Genomic DNA, 14171 nt, shown 5'->3' with positions numbered 1-14171 from the left:
TCCACCGACGGCTGTGGGACAGTGTCGGACCTTCCCTTCCCGGGTCAGTGGATAGAACGTTCTGCTCAGTCTCCTATAGAATGAATTGATGCTTGAAGCAGGAATTGGTGGTACACTTTAAAAAAAAAAAAAAAAAGAGAGAGAGACGATGCGCGTCCCTGGGAAGAGGCAAGGCCAGGAAGGTATGCTCCGAAGGGGCGCCAGTGCTTCAAGCCAGGATAGGCTAGAGTATGAGAAAATAGGAGCTCATAAGTGAGAGGCTCTAGCAGAGAGTGCACAATGCAATTTAAAAAAGAAAAGACTATTGCCTTTTAATTAAAACTGCAGTCTGGAACACACGCATTCAAATGTGTAATCAAAAACCAGTCACCAATAAAACTTACAAGCGTAACACGCTGAAGCAACTTTCCAGCTGTCTTAATAGGACCCCTGCGTGTGGCAGCCTTTCACAGGGCAGAAAGCAAATCTTCCCCTTTTGTGTATGGCTTCTGTTTCCTCAGAAGGTGAATCATGCACTTCCAATAACAGGATAACGTCAGAACAATTTGACAGCGGATGGAGGCACCGCACGTATGACTTTATGAATTAACACTTGGGGAAGTCGGCATGACGTCTCATTTTCCCCTTCCTAGTTATCAATGCAAAAGTTAAAAGACGTGTTTTAGTCGTTTTGAAAATCATGCTAATTCTCCAGGAACACAGGGAACGTGGATCACCATCAATCAGTTCATTATTTGCTGCTCCGGAAGAGCAAAAGTAATTTCTAGCATTTCTCACTGGATTTTAAAACTATCTTTCCAAAATGGCCTCTTCACAAATGAAAGTTGGTGAAAATTATGCTTTTCCAATTAGCTTTTGGTAGTAAGCATGTGATTTAAGAGCGTAAAATATTTTTCTATTTTCTTTTGTCAAAGGATGCATACAGCTTTCCCAACACAGGCCCTTCCTCTTCCTCCTCCTTTAATTATATTCAGAAAAGAGTTTCTATGGCAAAAATAGACAAGGCAAGAAACAACAATTGTTGGAGAGGATGTGGAGAAAGGGGATCCCTCCTACATTGTTGGTGGGAATGCAAGTTGGTACAGCCACTCTGGAAAACAGTGTGGAGGTCCCTTAAAAAGTTAAAAATTGAGCTACCCTATGATCCAGCCATTGCACTATTGGGTGTTTACCCCAAAGATACAGATGTAGTAAAGAGAAGGGCCATATGCACCCCAATGTTCATAGCAGCATTGTCCACAATAGCTAAATCGTGGAAGGAGCCGAGATGCCCTTCAACAGATGACTGGATTAAGAAGTTGTGGTCCATATATACAATGGAATATTACTCAGCTATCAGAAGGAACGAATTCTCAACATTTGCTGCAACATGGACGGCACTGGAGGAGATAATGCTAAGTGAAATAAGTCAAGCAGAGAAAGACAACTATCATATGATTTCTCTCATCTATGGAACATAAGAACTAGGATGATCAGTAGGGGAAGAAAGGGATAAAGAAAGGGGGGGTAATCAGAAGGGGGAATGAAACATGAGAGACTATGGACTATGAGAAACAAACTGAGGGCCTCAGAGGGGAGGGGGGTGGGGGAATGGGATAGACCGGTGATGGGTAGTAAGGAGGGCACGTATTGCATGGTGCACTGGGTGTTATACGCAACTAATGAATCATCAAGCCTTACATCGGAAACCGGGGATGTACTGTATGGTGACTAACATAATATAATAATAATAAAAAAAAAAAAAAAAAAGAAAAGAGTTTCTACACCATGAGACCAGAGGCATCCTGGGGCCGTGCTGGCCAACGCAGTAGCCACAAGCCGCATGTGGCTACCTAAATTTAAATTTAAATTAATTAAAACGAAAAAAATAGCAATTCCGTTCCTGGGTCCCACTAGCTATATTTCAAGCACCCAGCGGCCACATGAGCTGGGGTTACTGTGCTGGATTGCACGGACAGAGAGCATGCCCTTTGTCATGGAAAGAGCTACTAGGCAGCCCTCTTCCAGAATTTCTCTTTAGGCTTATTCTAGGCAACTTTAAAAAAGCAAAATGTGTTTGAAGATTTCAAAAGCGGCCCCTCTAATGGAGTCACACTGCATTACGTAGATGGTCACCACAGCCGAAGGTCTGGGCGGTGAGGGCCTGCACTGGCTTCTCGAATGCAGGCTGAACTCCTGGTGACTCACCCTGACAAACGAACAGGCTGCCAAACTTCCACAGTGAGAGGCGTCCTCTCAGGCCCAATTCTAGAGGGACCCACTAATGCCATTCACGTCTCATTATGAACACGCTTATTCTGCACAGCACTTGGCTGTCGCGCGGCTCGGCCCTCCGTGCACGGCCCCAGCAAGCCGCTGGTCCAGGGAACAGCAGGACGTTAGGCCTGAGTGGCCGTCTGGCGAACAGGCACTCTGACACTAAGCTGGCACGTGCTGGCCCAGCAGGGGCCGAGCGAGGCGTGACAAATTACTCAAAGAGCTGAGCTAAACTTATGGCTGACAACCACCTGAGCCTTAGGACAGCCGTGGCCCGCTGTCAACGCGCAATTCATGGCTCCCCCTTTCAGACCGCAGTCTGCTTGAGGGCCTGGGTTAGAGCCGGCGCAGCCCTCTAAAGACCTGTCATGCTCTGCCTAGAATGGTCCTGCTGTTTCCTGAAAGGCCCCACTGCGTCCAACACATCCACATACAGTGCTTGGGACAATGGTGAACAAAACGGAAGTGCGGATGCGTTTTGCTAAATATGGTCTAGGAGCCATGTATCTGGAAGAGTGGCTGCTGTGTTAATCGAGCTCACAGGCAACCCCACAAAGAGATGCCACGTCGAATACCGTGTAAACTGACTTCAGACAGCAGCCCGTCATCCTCACCCGGGGATGACACTAGCCGACTCGTAAGCTCGTCCTTGTCAAGCCTGAGAAATTTGGGCGCCTAAGAGCAAGTCCAGCACTAGAGTTACAGGGGGGTGATAATCAAGTTTTGAGATTCTCTGGCTCAATGAATATTTATGGTCTGACTCCCAAAACAAGGCACTGTGGGAGACAGCACAAAAAGATGCTTCCCGAACCAGATTACTAGAGGAGGAAGTGGTTACCTCACAGAAGATTCCCAATCTTGCATTCACGCCCCCAACTGTCACACGTAACACACACTCCCCCACCCCCAGGCTGGTCCTGTGCTGTCACCGGAGCGTTAACAGCGCTAAACTGGGTGTTGTCATTTAGACAAACATCCATTAGGGACTGCAGGGAGACCAGGAGATCACCAAATGCATTTTCACTCACGGCCCACGCCAGGGCATGTAAACACCATGACAAAAAGAAAACAAACACCACCCCAATCCTGGCAGTGTTTAGAAACAGAGAAGGAGCTCAGGGTGCCAAAAATCATTTCTCTTAGTAGCTTTAAAAAACGTAGCTCTGGGATTTAACGGAATTTATTAGAACTACTAGCAAGGGCAATTAGGAGCAGTATCACCTGACATTAATAATCTTTAGGGCTTCTGGGCTGGTTGCTTTATATAAAATTAAAAAAAAAAGCATTTATAACTTAGACATCAAAACGCTTCTAAGGTTCTTCTCATGCATAAGACATGTTAAGATATGACGAATGCTGTAACAATGCCAGGCAGTAGATGGTCAGTGCCTCTGGCTGAAGGCAGGTGGCTAAGGGGGCACCTGGTCACAAATTCAGTACCTGTTCTGATATGGGCCATTGCCCTGCTGTTCTATTAAAAAGTCCACTAATAAGTGTAAAACTTAAATTCTGTTCTGAATTACTATCTCCTTCAAAACCACACACGGTAAAGTACTTTCTTAAAGAGAAAATTTTCCCTTTGATTACTCAATTCAGAGAGCATTCAAATTACTATCTAGGAACCCCTCTTGGTTTCTAGATATTTTGAGCTTCTTCAGTGTCTATGTTTTCACATAAGAATTTTATCATTTACCAATGTTTCTTTATTTAAATAAAGAGGCTATATATCCTTGGTGCTTACATTTTATCAAAAGCTTCCAAGAGAACTTTCTGAGACCCTCAAGACACATTCAGCTGGGTTGCAAAAGCCCAAGAATCCGAACCCAACTCCCCAGCTTTATTCTGATGATTATTTGTTTTTATTTTTCGAAATGGCAGCAGGAACATGACAGGAAGAGGCTTGACTGTTGGAGGAAGACAGGCCTAGGTTTGAATTCCAGTCCTCTCTCCCACCCACTGGGGGACCCAGAGCAAGCTGCCTCCAGCCTCGGTAGCCTTAGGTGTAAAGCAGGGATGCTGATCAGAGGATCAGATGGAATCCTATAGTGAAGCCTTGACCCAGGTTCCAGCGCGCAAGAGAAGCACCATAGATGTGGACTGCCTGCTCCCCTTCCTCCCTTCATGTGGGCTTCTGGGTTCGTCTTCCAGAAAGTGGATCAAGTAGGGGGAACCTCTGTGTCAGGCTTTAGGACAAGCAAGGCTCCTTTCTGCTAGACCCCTGTGAGGTCCCCACAGTACGGATCAGGAAATGGAAGCACAAAGGGTTCAAGTGATTTTCCAGAGTCACAGTTACGTGGTGGTGCTATTGGGACCAGAACCCAGGTCTTCCAACCTTTACAGCTTTTGGCTAATATATCTTGATTTCTAGGGTACATGGGGTTAAGTTCAGGATTTCGTGCAAGGTTGGGAGCTAAACTAGTGGTGAGGATAAATCAACCGACTTAACTATACCAGGGTATGAAAATCAACCTGAGTCCATAGGTTTAAGCTGCATCGACACCCACAGACCATGCTGACTTTATAAATTCGGAAAAATAACAATTACTTAATTTTAATTTCTTTCTACTTATTCAGGCTATGTGTTTGTTGACTGCTGTTTAGGACTTTCAACTTCTTCTCTTAGAATAACTCCACCTGTTTTTTTGATTGTTTTTAAGGAAAGGGGAGAACTGTTTGCAAGAATCTCTATTGCAGGTTGTATCTTTTTTTCAACCCCTGAAACTCTTCTTGACGGGACCTTCTCTAAGTTTCCAAGGAGTGGACACCAGACCCAGCCCAACAAAGCAGCCTTGGAGGAGGCTGCCTACTGAGGTCAGTATGTGTGTATTCTGCAGTGGTTTCCATACCTGTCCCTGGTTTTCTTTCTTAACTCATTGCAGCCCCTTATGGCTGACACAAGCCTGCGCAGAGCTGGCTGCTCCGATGACTCTGCAAACTCCTGCCCATGGCAGTGGTCTACAGAGGGAGGGAAGCCAAGTTTCGGCACCGCCTGGGAGGCTTTGGCCAACCCCGGGACCCTTGGATAAATTGTGGCACTTGCAAATTTTGCCACCATTGCTTGTTCCATCCCTTGAGGATAAGACAGGGGAGAAAAGAGAACCTCCTGCCATAGTTACTGTATAGGACCGTCTCATCCTAAGCATCCTTGTATTAGCTTCCTGTGGCTGCCAAAAGTGACCACGAGCTGGGGGGCTTAAAACAACAGAAGTTTATTCCCTCACAGTTTTGGGAAGCCAGAAGTTCAAAATCAGGGCCTTACTCCCTGCAGAGGCTCTAGGTGACTGCATCACTCCTATCGCTGCCTCTTTGGCTATACTGCCTCCTCCTCTTCTCTCTGTGTCTCTTATCAGGACACTTGTCATTGGATTTAGGATAATAAACTTGGATAATCCGGAATGATCTTCTCATCTTAGGATCCTTAACTTACTTATAGTTGCAAAGACCCTTATTGAAATAAGTTAACATTCACAGGCTCTGGGATTAGACATACCTTTTTGGGGGGGCCACCACATAGGCCACAGTACTCCTTGAGTATGAGTCAGGTTTATCCTTACATTACTTGCTACCTAGCTTATATGTGCTTTACACAGTATTTATTGAATGGATAAATGATTGCCTAGGATCTGTGCCCACTGTTCTGGGATATGACATTCTTAGATATATTCCAAGCAAAGGCAGTTTATAAGGAGAAATTAGAGAATTTTCAATTTGAAGTAAAATTCCACATAGATTTTTAAAAAATAAGTGATACAGAAGAAAGTATGGGGCAAACTCTTTATGACCTTGGGATACGGAATAATTTATTAAACAAGAAACAAAAAACATGAACCATAATGGGGAACACTGATACATCTTAGGATATTCAAATTAAGAACTACTGTTTACCAGAATACCATAAAGAAGGTAAAGCTACAAGGCAAAAAGTGGGAGAAGTCATCTGCGACACCTGACAAAGGGTAAGTGTCCAGAATATATTAAGAACTCCTGCAAATTAATAAAAGAACCAAATAATCTATTAGAAAAATGGGCAAAAGACACAAACATTTCTGGAACATAAACTATGAATGGATGTTAAGGTGCTTAACATCACTAATAATCAGGGATTATTAGAGCCACAATGAGATACCATTTTATATATACCAGACTGGCAAAACAAAACAAAAAATCTAATAATGCCAATTATCAGAGAAGATGTGGGGCAGAGGAACTCTCAGAGCCTACTGGTAGGAGATAATTGGCCTAAATTCTCGAGAAGGCAATTTGACATTATCCAGGAAAGGGCAGCCATTCCACAGGTAAGAATGTTTATCGTATTCTATAGACAACAGCAAAGTCAAAATAGAGAGAGAAACCATTTTTAACTTTTACTGATAGATGTAGATTCATAGTAGAATAATATATAGCAGTGAAAATAAACTATAGGTCTGTGTATTAGAATGGATGAAACTTAAAACAATGCTAAGGAAAAAAGTAATTCACTGAAGATCATGTATGGCATAATTCTAACTACATATATTTTTTTAAGAAGAGGCAAAGTGAAACATAGTGCTTTAGGAATACACACATATGCAGTGAAACTATAACCTGGATTATCTCTCTGGGGTGGAAGGGGAAGTAGCACACAGAAGGGCCACAAATACATTGGTCAGTACACATGGAGGGGCCAGGATGGGGGCATATTTTATTGTTCTTTAGGACTTCTGTAAATGCTTGTGGTTTTCTATTCTATATAAAATATTTCATAATGAAAATAAGCCATCTGGTGAGAATGGAATAGAGTACTAATCAAAGGGATCTTTTCTCACCTATTCAAAGGACAGGATGAGCTTCTTTAAGCCAAAGGCAGATACGAAAGGTTTAAGTTTGGTTGTTAGACATAACAATGATAGACAGGTTTGTCTGAGTCAGACACAGAAAAAGCAGAAAAGAGGCAATGCTATTTTTAAGGCCGTAGTTCCAGGAACAGACCAAAATATGAGAGCTCCACATTTTCAGAAGGTTGTGGAAAACTTTGGATACAAATGCCATTCATGGGGAGGAGGGTATTGCTCCAGAAAAAATGTCTCCCTACGAAGATACTTTTGCTAGAATGATCACACACTAAGAATGACAAAATGGACTGAACTAGAGAAACGTCAACATACTATCTGTACACATGGGCCTGTGTGCATGATTTCTACACAGCATTCTCCTCGGCTTAGTACACTTGATCTCAAGTGAATCTGCCATTTTCAGAAAGCAAGTCCATTTCACTCAAGCACACGTCCATTCAGATATATGTGCTGAGCACCCACCAGCGCTTGGGAATGGGCACACAACTGGGAAATGGGACAGAGTCTGTCCCTACCCCGGCCAGGCCCCCATTCTAGCAGGGACAAGCACACAGAATAAGGGGAACTGTTCTTTCATTAGTGCCAGGTAGGAGAGCAGGGACCAAAAGGACATGGAAGTCCCAGAAGGGGTGACCAGAAAGGGGTTGCCAAGAGGGAGCAGGAGAAGGCAGCGGTAGGAACATTTCAGGTGCAGAGAGGCATGAGCTGGAAGGAGCTCTGGGCAGGTTCAGAAAGTGAAAGGAGACTGGAACCCCAGCATAGCAAGAAGGGGCAAGGGGTACAGTTGAAAGACTGGAGGGGGCTGGGTCACAGGAGGCCTGAATGGTCTGAGGCAAGGGAGCAATACGGCCTCACTTAGGTTTCCAGATCATCCTGAGAAGATCTACCACCACTAAGGAGAGTCTAGAGTGCCCTCAGGTTTGAAGAGGTCAATGCTGACTTGGTCTATATGATCAATCCATGGGCTTGTACAAATGTCTCAATATTTTATACTTGTTCTTTGCCTATTTCCAGGACATATATATTTTGAGCAAGTGGAAATGGTAAGAAGGCTACTTGCAGATTTGAAATGCCCATAACCTCTGAGAATGGTCTTGACAGAGAAGGGGTCTGGCTGGGGGATGTGCCTGACTTGGAGGGAAGAGCAAATGGAGCACAGGCCGAGTTGGAAGCAGCCTTCCCAGGTGAAGCAGAGAACAAAGGGCTATAGACAAGACAGTGGGCACATTCTTCACACAAGGACAGATGCTGTGCTCACAGAAATCTGGTAAAAAGGAGATTATTTAAGATAGCCGTGGATTGAGGAATGCTACCCAGAATCAAATGCTTAAAATATATCTATAGATATACCTTAAACCTAGTAAAAACATGCATCAGCAGTTGCAGAGTGTCTGAGCTCAGAGAAGGGACAACTATGAATAACTTACAAAACAAGGAAATTAATGAGCCGATTTCCCCTGTTGGTCCCACCACCAGTAGTTTTTGGAAGAGAGGATGCAGAGGATGATGATAACACATTTTCATTTCTTGGGCAGTGTTCTGAACAGTGATCAAAGGAAAAAGCTTTAAAATGCTCACTGGTCTCAGATATGACACCAAAAGCACAAGCAACCAAAGAAAAAAATAGGAAAATTTATCAAGAAAGTGAAGGGACCAGAAAAAAAAAAAAAAAGGTGAAGGGACAACCCACAAGTCATTCTGTGGGAAATATTTGCAAATCATTTATCTGATAAGGGTCTCATATCCAGATTATATAAAGAACTCTTATAATTCAATAATAAAATGACAACTCAAGTAAAAAATGGGCAAATGATTTGAATAGACATTTCTTCAAAGAAGATAGACACATGACCAATAAACATATAAAAAGATGCTCAACATCATTAGCCATTAGGGAAATGGAAATTAAAACCACACTGAGATACTACTTTAAACCCACTAAAATGGTTATAATCACAAGGGCAAGAATGAACAACAGAAAGTGTTGGTGAGGATGTGGAGAAACTCTAATTCTCATACCTTGCTGATGGAAATGTAAAATGGTACAGTTGCTGAGGAAAAGCTTGGCAGTTCCTCAAGAGAACTGAAAGTGTATGTTCGCACAGAAACCTGTCCACAAATGTTCACAAATGGATGGATAACCAAAATGTGGTCTATCCACACAATGCAATATTATTCAGCCATAAAAAAGAATGAAATACCAAATGTGCTACATGATGGATGACCCTTGCAAACAATGCTGAGTGGGAGGCGGCAGATATGAAAGGCTACATATTGTGTAACTCCATTTACATATATGTCTAGAATAAGAAAATCCACAGAGTCAGAAAAGGAATTCGTGATTACCAGGGGTTGCAGGGAGCAGAGGAATGAGAAGTGACTACCAGTGGATAAAGGGTTTCTTTTGGGGGTGATGAAAACATTCTGGAATTGGGTGATGCTAATAGTTGCACTATCTGGTGAATATACTAAAAACCACTGTACTATACAATTTAAAAGGGTGAGTTTTATGGTATGTGAATTATATCTCAATGAAAAACTATCCCCCCAAATGCCTATGGTATGCAGTACACACTATATATTGTGGGGAGGGTCTTTGAATAAAAAGACCCTCCACCAACCACACTCTGGAACAGATGGACAATGACCTGGCAGAGAACAAAGCTGTCCAGGCACTGCTGCTGGATCATTTATTCATGGAACATACATGAAGAGGAGCAGACCAGGTGGCAGGGACTGTTCTAGGAGCTGGAGGGAGCAAGATGAGAAAGATTACAGCATTCATGACCTATCTGGGAAGACAGACATCCATCACCTGTGAGGTGGTAAGCACCCCATGGATCGAATGGACCCAGAGGGTGTGTGAGTCCCTGTGGATGGAGAGTGGTCTAGGTCAGGCTGCAAAGGGCCTGTCATGTCAGGAGCAGTGACAGTCTCTAGAATTTGGGAATCACTGGAGTTTTTAAACAGATGAACAGCAAGATATGACTGATACTTGAGAGATAATGGCGGGGGAGGGCATGTATGGAAGGGCCTAGAAGGGAGAGAGATTGGAGGAAGGGAAACTAGTCAGGGAGAGAGACGTGGCATGGGCCTCAAGAAAGCAGGGGTGGAGGGAAGGGAGAGGAGGCATCAGACTTAGGGTTGCTCACGCTTGGTGACAGAGGGAGAAGGCAGGACAAAACTCCAGGGATCAGGGCTCAGGTGACGAGGGGAGTCTGAGGGGCCAGAAGGGATGTCAGGGGAGAAATACTGGACAGGTGATAACTGTGTCCCAGCAGAGAGGCCTGGGCTGGAGATAAGGAATGATGAGTCACAGGTTTGGAGATGGTCTTAAAGGAGAAAAGGGGACCATGCAATGCTGGGAACTCCTTCCTAGCCACTTCCATGGAAGGGGGCAGAAGTACATTGGTAGGAAAGGACGATGGAGGGACTGGGGAGGGAGCCATGTCACAGAACCCTGGGAAGGGCATTTCTGGAAGGAGGAGCCTCTGCTCCGATTCATTTCTGTACCCTTAACATCTTCCCGGTATCTGCCATCCAGGGGAATACTCCATAGGTGGGCTGGGTTGGCATTCAATAATCCTAAATAAATGGAGGAAATTCCATAATCATCAAGACAGGAACAGGTGCCAGTTACAGCCTAAAGCCATACATCATTTTTTATAGAGATTCTGTTTGTCTTTGAATATAATGCAAATTTAAATTCTAGGACTCTTTAAGATCCCAAATAAATGAATCATTCAAAGTAAATGTCACAGCCTGGTAACGGATGAAGAGGATAACTTTACTGAACAATGTAACCCGATAAAATGGATGTTCGGGGAAAGGAAATTAAACACATGGAGGTATAAGATATTAGATTAGGTTTCAAACACTAATGAGATACACTCCTAGAGAGGAAAGCAGGGCACTTCTGCTAAGAAAGAAGAAAATACCCATGTAACCAGGTTTAAGAATAATTCTGAGGAAATGACAAGAGTAAGTGGAAATGGGACAGAAATAGGTTTGCTTCAGGCTATTAGATTACGAACTTTTGGAGGCCTGCTCCCATACTCCCGTGTCCTTCCGGCACAGGGAATGGAAGCTCTCCCTCTCAGGATCTGAGATGCTCCAAGGGTGCAATGGATTGGATCTCTATTCACGTCAGCTCTGTTCAGGGGACTCATTTGTGAAGGACCACTCCCGTTTCCGTCTCCTCCGGTGCTGCGAGTACACCTCACCTTTGCTAAATCACCAAGACAGAAAGGACCCCACGACACTGCCACTCCAAGTCTCTGGCGGTAAAAACACGAGTGACAAGAAAATCAGTCCTTGGGCCTAGTTCACGTCTGGAGAACATGCTGTCAAGTGAGTGCGCAAGGATTCCACAGGCCGCCTGGCTGATGAAAATGACCCAAGAACTGACGCATCAATAGGAACAACAGAGAAGCCCAAGGGTGCTGCCACGCTTATGCCAATAGCGTGGTTTCTGGGAGGAAGGGAGTCCATGTCACTTGAACTGCTTCTCTTTCACAGATTTCCATTCACCCTAAAGATATGGCATGCGAAGGGCTAGAAAATGTACTCTCAGGCTTAGCTGGAGAAATGGCTACCTCTGACACTCTGTTGGCATTCAACATCCATGTAAAAGTCACAGCTAAATGTAAAACAATGAGAAATGCGGAACCGGCTCTGAAAGTCTGGGATGTTCTTTGTTGCAAGCTATAGAAAGGGCAGACAATTGAAATACAGGTAAACATGGATTTTTCTGCTCCAACTTTATCGTCACTGACCGTAAGAAGAAAGTTATTATGAATACATTACAGGTATTATTTAGTGCAATGTAATTTGAACTGAATCATCCAATATTTATGCTTCTAGCACTCTCGCTTTGGAGGCGAAAGCGCATTCCCTGTGACCTAACAGATTAGTTTATATCTAGGTTGATTCTAAAAATAAAACAGATTCATGATGATATATGATAGATAATAAGAGAACAAAGTCAACAAGGATAAAAAAAAAATCTTCTCTGGCAGATCTTCTGGTTATCCTTCTCTTGAAATATCCTGTATAGTTGCCTGTCAACAACCCACTGGGCCCAGATGAAGTAGGACAGGGCTCAGGCATGGCAGAATTAAATTTCCTGGCCCAAAGTATTTGCACCAAGCTCTATACAGACTTCCTTGATTTTTCATTTCTGCAAACACTTTGGGTGAAATACTCCTTTTTATAATGTTTATAAATTTGAGCTGTATTTGTTTTTTTCTTCTTTTGAACATTTAAAAACAGAAATACATCTGAAAACAAAAGAATATTTCTATAGTTCTATAAAAATGATTATAATGGTTTAACGGTATCTGAGTTTTCCAGGAAGATACTCATCTTAACACCAATTATCAGATGACAAGGAGAAACTTCAAGAAAAGTTAGGGGGTTACCAAATGCAAGCGACCTAGAAACTGAAAATCAGCTCATGTGAAGGGTGCCAAGTGGCCTTCTCTGGCCTACGCAGATGCTGCTTTACTTGGTAAAATAGGACATCACAGCACACCTGAGTGATAACTCTCACTGCTGACCCAGCACTTGAAACTCAATACACCCACAGACTTATAACTTAGAGCAAGAAAATTATCGAAACCTAACTGGAAATTTGGGGAAATTCTAATAAAGCTCATCCATGATCAGAAGTAGCAACACTATGTTTGCCACTTAATATTAAAACAACTGATTTCTGGCAATTGAAGACAGAGCGTGATGCAAATGGTTCACGTAGGCAGAAGCTACACCAAGGGGACACAGAGTCGAACTGTCAGTGGCACCAGGGAAAGACGTGCATGGATGCAGGGAACGTAGAACGGCTCCAACCCTAGGCATGGCCACGCCTGCCAACAGACATGGGCCCCCATGCAAACCCCAGGTGGTCAGATGAGCACGGAGAATGCTAGTTTCATGAACACTGTGACTGGGGAAGGGGTTTTGAGTAGCTAGAAGGCCAAAAGCACCTTTTACTCCTCTTTACATCTGTTCCAGCAACTGGGTCAGTGTTAGGTTTACAAAGCCATAAACATATATAAAAGTTAAATAACATAGTGGGAAATTTTTATGTTTTGCTTTCAAGGTTGGTCACAGAAATTCCCAGGGTCTGATAGAATGACTCTGATTTCATTTCTGTTAAAAATTGTTTGTCTGGATGAAGTAGTCTAGCTGCTTTGCATGTCCTTGCATGGGTGTAGATGAAAGTAGTGTAGACAAACAACCTGTTTCCACTGGGCCCCAGAGCCTCCTGTGGCACTCCTCCTTCCTGGGGAGAAAGGGAAACCACCCACAAAGACACTGGCAGAGGCCTCAGGGAAAAGGCCGACGTGAGGTTCCGTCACGGTGGTTGCATGGTCTTGGAGACGGTCAGCAACACACGGTGTACAGGATGCCCTTTTACAAAAGCACTCCAAAGGGAACAGTCCTGGTCCTGACAGCCCTCCGGGAGGTGTCTGACACATGCATCAAACTGTATCCTGAGTGTAAGTTAGCCCCAGGCCCAAGGCACCTCCACTGATGTGGCATCGAACACAAACTGATATTTAGAGAGTGATGCCAACTAAAATGATATCTGCTTTCCACAGGCCAAGACTGTGCTAGGTGTTTCACAGACTGAGTCACATCTCATCCTTGCAACCACCTGTATGGTTTTTCTATTACTTTTTTCATTAGGGAAGGAAACCGAAGCACAGAGAGCAAAACAGGCTCCAGACCCCTCAGATGGTAAATGCCAGGGCCTGGACTCAAACCCCAGCAGCCGGACTTTGGAGCCCCCACTCTTAGCTATGGCCTTACTTCTTGAGGTCAGAATTCTCCCTCGAAGACAAAAGCCCGGTGTAGCCACAACTAACAGAAAGCCCAGCTCCATCCCCTTCCTGGTGCTTTTATGGAAACCTGAAGGAAGAAATGCAAGCTCTTTTCCCATCCCCTCCAATTCAGACACTATTCTCCAACTTCAGGAGAAAGAAAACTTGAAAGATTTTTCCTCCTGCCAATTAAATAAATCTCAATGCTTAGATCCCAAGTAAGTATTTCCAGCTATAACATGAGAGAAATTCTTGTGGG

The 14171-nt window shown here is 43.8% G+C and overlaps 1 protein-coding gene across 1 annotated transcript in view; it reads right to left on the bottom strand.

Moving 5' to 3' along the window:
* The window catches only part of RALGAPA2 (Ral GTPase activating protein catalytic subunit alpha 2), a 209556-nt gene that overhangs the window by 23668 nt on the left and 171717 nt on the right, over positions 1 to 14171 (bottom strand).

The sequence above is a fragment of the Ursus maritimus genome, unplaced genomic scaffold, assembly GCF_017311325.1.
Source record: "Ursus maritimus isolate PB19 unplaced genomic scaffold, ASM1731132v1 scaffold_22, whole genome shotgun sequence".
Taxonomy (NCBI): Eukaryota; Metazoa; Chordata; class Mammalia; order Carnivora; family Ursidae; genus Ursus; species Ursus maritimus.
The sequence above is the reverse complement of the archived record's forward strand: the minus strand, read 5'-3'. Positions and strand labels throughout refer to the sequence as shown.